Genomic DNA, 6318 nt, shown 5'->3' with positions numbered 1-6318 from the left:
CTGTTATTTATGTTACACTGTATTCTAAGAGGTGTGATTTGACAGAAAAATATGTTGTGCTATATCTATTTTTGGTGCATTCTCCTGAATATCAAAGTTAAGTAGATAAAAGATTCCCTCTGGCTATCAAGTGACAGAAACAATTACAATCATGTATAAATAGCTATGAATAAATGAAAGGGACCAAAGTTAAGGCAGCATCCATGGAGCCATCAACCACCACTCTCCAGCATAATGTCACTTCAAAAACCTTAGTGTGTTGAAAAAAGTCAACTAAATTTAAGGCGTTCAAGATGACAACATCTTCATGTGATGATGATAAAGGTGAAACTTCTCAAACAATATTGCGTACACAGACACCCAAACATTATAAAATGTCAACATGCCATATATCAGGTTTCTAAAGAGCAGTCATGAGATTCAAAATGGGCTCATCTGCCTGCTATTCCAACAAAATAGACAAAGATCTGACAAGTGTACATCGCTAAGAGGGGATGCGTTTAGTTATGCATAACTTTGGCTCATGTAAATGTTAACAGGTGATTTATAAAAAGTCATCTTCCCCTATAGTTGTCATAAATTTGCTAAAATGGGAGTCTAGGCCCCATGTTGTTGTTTAAGAAACTGCAGTGTGTGTTACAGGCATGTTGGTTCATCATTCAGTCCTGCAAACTGCAGTTTGGTTTTCATATGACATCCCAAACTTCTCTCAGAAGTCTTTGACGAAGCTTTTAGAACCTGGAGGTTTAATTTCTTGAGTGCTACTTCAATCTAATCACACGGGCATGAGTGAAGATGACCTCCGATGTGTTTGGCTCTGGCTCTTTCAAACCCAAATGGGACAGCTATTTCCTGGACTGCCATGTTGAGACAGGGAAAAGCTTTGCCCACGTGTGACCCCACTGCCTGTAAACACAGTACAGAGAAGCTTTTGTCACTGTCACCGGCAGGGTGTACGTCTTGTCTACTATCTTTGCAGTTCAGCCCCTGTAGGCACTCATTTGCTGCTACTCCTGTAAATAAAAGTAAGATCAGCCCTAATGTCTGTTTCAAACTTTCTACATCTAATTTTGGTCTGAAAAAGTTCACGGCATTCAGATTTTAACATTCACATTCATTTGGAGAGTAAGTTGGAGGTGAATGAACATATTGCTCAAAATGTTGAACTGTTCCAGCTGACGGAACTGTCAACGGCTCAAATACACACACATTACAATGCTTTGAAAAGATCGTCACTTAGAAAGTGATCACAAGATAAAAAAATGGAAGTAAAAGAAAAAGCTGTTAAAGTTCAGTACAGTTCAGTACCTGAACGTTTGAGCCATAGCTATTTCTGCTTAGTCATCCTTTCATGTCCCAAATTAAATTTAGCCTGGATTTGTAGTGATGACCTAATTTTGAAGGGTGTATACTTCACACTGAGCCTTAAGTTGTGTCAAATCAAAAGCTTAGTGTGAGCGTAAACATTATGTACTGCAACTCCACTGAAGCACACAGTTATTTATTTATTTAAAAAAAATGAATAAGTTAACTAATTTAACTGCACATAGAAATGCTGCTCAGTTCTTTTTGAAGTAGAGCAGCTGTCAGTGCCACATTATATTGGCTGTTAGCAGAAATAGAAAAGTTCAAATGACTATAAATTCCTCAGCAAAATGGAGCTCTGCTCTGCTGTCATGTTGAGTTGGAGTACTTCGTGCTCACACCAGCGAATGTAGACGTGTAGTGTTATCCGTGGCTACCAAGGAAACCTGCTTCTGCAGCGCAGGGCTCCGAAAGGGCCTGGCAGTGTTAATTAATAAAAATAAGGCGACAGAAACAGCCACAACATCTGAGACCACGTCAGACAACAGGGACAGGTTCAACTTCCCATTGTAATTTGAACTAAGAGCAGGGCCCGTGGAACAAACCATCAGAATCACTCCTGCACACGATATCCTCATCTTTTCATATACGGAGGTTAATTTCGGTGCACTCTGAGGAAAACTGGGATGAAAGGAAGAGCCATTAGCTGTGCCACCTCACCGCCTCTTGCTAGCAGACAATCATCCAGATATCAGCCATCGATAATGTTTACAGTACAAATGACAGTCCATATTTGCATGGCAGCAGCCCAACAGACCATTTTAATACAATTTAATATTTGATAGGACCCCTTCCAGTAATGGAAACTCTGTGTTTGAGATGAATGTGATGATAAACAAAAAGAAAAAGAAGACCAGGATCTGGTCACCAATCTTTGCTAGAAAAACAAAGCAATCAGACAATCAATCCACAAATCATTCGTTTGAGTCAACACACATTTGTCGAGTTTAGTAGTGGATTAAACACTAAAGACTGTCATTTCATCTTTTGAAATTATCGGCTTAATTTGAGCAATGTGGAACCCATTGCTGCTGCATCACACAACAGTCAACAACACAAATACAAATAAAAGAACAATTGTACTTGTGTGCATACGAAGACGGAAGGATCAGACAAAACTCGTTTAAAGATATTGATGAAAAACAGGCAGCTGCAGGCAGCGTTGCACTGATCTGATTACTTTCTTCCGCACATCCTCCACAATTACAGTACAGCTGCCTCCCCAAATCACTGGGCATGTTAATAGGTAAACTATCTAATGCTCCAACTCTATTATCACGAAACAAACAGGAGTGACTGGCTGAGCAGGCTGTATTATTAAAGCTCCACGTGAAGTCATCAGGTTTATTATAAATTATTCACATATCCAGTCTTAAGAGTTGGTGTCAGTCTTTTATATTCCAACTAGGAAAATATAAATTTAGAAATGAAGAGAAAAAACGACTCATCTGCACGATTCAATTGTGATGCCTTACAAAATATCAATCTTAGGATGCTCAGAGAAAAAGGAACGATTGTCTCTTATTCTGTCTCTCCCACAGCACACAGGCTCTGTCTAACCTTTATTTACTTCAACTCCAGAATGTAAGACTTTTATTTGAGGTAGATCTTTTTATTTTTATTTTTTTTTTTTCAAACTACCTGCTGCGCTGAAGTAAGCTACCGTCTCATTTCTGTTCTGTAATGCCAAGCACCACCCAGACAGTAAAAGGAGAGGAGATCCCCTAGGTAACCATCCACCGATGCCCAGACGTTGTCGGGAGTGCACACAAGCACTCAGGGCCATAAACTCTATCGAGTAACATTATGACTTGCTGTGATGAAATTAATGCTAAAGTTTGGATCAGCTTGTGATTGGTGAAAGTTTTTACTTTCTTACTTTTGATTTTCGCTGTGATGGGGAATCCAGCCCTCTGTGGGTTGATGATTTGCGTTTCCACTGACTGTCACTATCTGTTTTTGATTCAGACAATGGGTGTCAGTAAAGATTGTCAACTTTAATAGCTAGTTCATCAAGATCACGGTGTGATTCAACAGTTCCTATAATTTTTCAGGATGGTACTTTATTTTGCTATAACAGAACCAAGACCCAGTGTTTTGGAAGTTCTTCTCAACTTCCCTGCATCCGCTCATAGAGGTGTAACCTCTGGTGTACCACATTTATACAAAATGCCCCCCCAAAAAAATCTCTAACTCTGTCAACTACGTGTAACACTGCTGTAAGTCAACCAATCAGGAACATTTCAGAGAATAGCTGAGGGACTGCTGCTTCTGCCCAGCCAATAAGAACGTTTTTTTATCTCGCTTCCAACCTTGTATAACAAGAAGAACTTGATTATCTTGCAAAGAGCCATGAATTTAATCTCTCTGACACCTTTGGAGCCAAGTGGATTGCAAACTGTGAGCCAAACTGAACATTGTCGTATCTGGAGCGAGGCAGCTCCATTCCAAAACCTACTGGAACTCTTCCAAGAAAAGTGTGGCGTCTATGACCAATTGGACAACAATCAGAGCTTTATATCAGAAAATATCTTTTGTATGTATTGGCTCTGTGTCTGGTCTGATCGGATCTGATTTTACAGTGATCTACAAAAATAAACAAAAAGGTATTACAATTAAAATGTTGCACCCTCTGGTACAAGAGACTTTGTCTCTGCTGTTCTCCACCTACTTAACACTAGGGAGAGGACCACAGAAATACAGAACTGTGTTATGTATCTGAAATTAGCTAATTGTTCAGCTATTGGCAGATAACATTTTATTTATATTAAACTTCGAGAAAGAAGAAATAGCTTTTAAGATATTTGAACATCATCATTAGTGCCCATACACTTTGATACTGATGTTATAGTTTCACAGTGTGTACAGCCTGGATGGGCATGGCTTTGAAGTGCGCAGGATCAACTTTCCTTGTTGGTACAGAGCTACGTCTTTAGTCAAAATATCAAATTAGAAATCGAGTTGAAGGGCTGGTCACAAGCAGCACTCAGAAAAGGGGCAGGAACGACACCCTGTCACGATACACAAACGCCTTGGCGCCACACTCTATCAGCTGTGATGCTCTCATGTACTTGAGGAAGAAAGGCGTGCTTAGCTTGCATGCATAATTGATCAAGTGACTGGGTTAGATGAAAGACAGATATGCTGTTGTGCACGATGGGAGAGGGAAAAAAAATATGTTTCCCACTGGCCAAGCCTTAATGTGTAAGGAAATGGACGACCACTTATCGCATATGCACTGTTATGGATGTCTTGTTTCTTGGGCAAAGCCGCTACGGCTGTTTCCAAAGTGGACAGACGACGATCAAAAGGTTAAGTGAGAGGATTTATTAATAGGACTGCATATACTCAAGATCTGAGCATTTATTTGATTAAGAAGAGTGCTCACCGGGCTGTGGCGTGGGCCATGAACCGTTTTCCTACAAGCTCTTGAATTTGAATTCAGTTGCATGTGAATCTTTGTCCTGCCTAAGTCTGTTGTGGTTCTTTAAAATGCCAGATAAGGCCAATGAAGACAGGACAAATCACTTGCTTATTCAGTGTACGATCTGTGATGCCTTTTCTACATGAAAAGTAACAGAAATCATTTACCATCAGACTCTTTTGGATTGTGCGCAGTTGTCATAATAAAAACTGACAGCATGATGCTCCTTGCAGTCTTCCCAGAGCTAAAATTCTCGCATATTTAGATAAATGAATGAATATCTTGCAGATTGGTATTTTTAGGAGAAATGAAAGTTCTATGATCCCCACAGGTTTATTACTGTCAGCTGGCACAACCTAGGATTCCTTTCCACCAATGGAAAAGTTTGATATTTTATTAAAGATGCTTTATTGCTACTTTATGTAATCTGTCATCTTGTGCCCACAGGCTCTACGCAATCTGTCCACATACTGCTACAAAAGGAATTTGTGGAGGCAAGTTAGATAGACAGCTGCTTGAAAAATAAAAAAGCCAATATCTTCAAAAGGTTGGGACAGATGCCCCCCCTCCACCTCCTGCAAAATCCTCCTACACCCTTTTATTTCTTTAGGTGTTTCCTCCTCAGTTTATTGTGTTATCCTTCAAAAAAAAAAAAAAAAAAGAAAATATCATGAAAGTGGCTACAACTGAAGCTATTTCTGTTAATAGCAATGATTTGGTATTATGATTATTTTATGATTATTACTCCTCCTGAACATATTGTGTGACAAAAGTCTTACATATAGCAGTTGTAAGTGGCAGATTCAGCTATCCTCTGGTTTGGTTGTGCTGGGGAGTTATGTCGCTCCACGCAGTGTAAATGTGAGTGCAATTTAAGTAAAGAAATATATGATACCTACATTTTGATACGGCAAGTTCCAAACACGGTTGAGTTTGTGACACAACTGCTTTTTCAGCTTCACTGGGTCAGAAGGAGCTTTTATTTATTTATTTATTTATTAATTAAAATGTGAGCAATAATTTGACACCCACACCTTTTCTATTGTTATCCTGATTGCTACAACCATTGGTAAAGATGACGTAGCCCCTCTCTGCGGTGCATCACAGTCATATTCTTTAAATAGCATCTCTCATTCGAGCACAAAAACAGCAGAACCTTCCACAGAGGAGTTTGTTTTGTACGAGCTATCAACCAACAGCGAGCTGGTGTGCCGCCCCAGTGTTTGCTTGCCCCTGATGAACAAGGGCTCTGCCAGCAAACAACCTCACAGAGAGCACACATTCACCTCAGTCCATAGTGGACTGACTCTGCTGACACCAATTCTCTGAGCACATGGAAACCAGGGAGGGCACAGACAGAAAACTCACTCAGAAATACGGTCAGAAGCAGGGTAGGCAGTCGAATACAGCAAAGACTGAGGCAGGAGAGACATAAAAGCACTGAACAAACCTGACGTGGATCTTGGATGTGCAGTGTCTGCACACTTTCGCACCAGTTTGTGCTTTGCACATATAACATTAACCATAAT

This window comes from Echeneis naucrates, chromosome 12, assembly GCF_900963305.1.
Source record: "Echeneis naucrates chromosome 12, fEcheNa1.1, whole genome shotgun sequence".
NCBI classification, from domain to species: Eukaryota; Metazoa; Chordata; class Actinopteri; order Carangiformes; family Echeneidae; genus Echeneis; species Echeneis naucrates.
Note: the sequence above shows the minus strand (reverse complement) of the source record.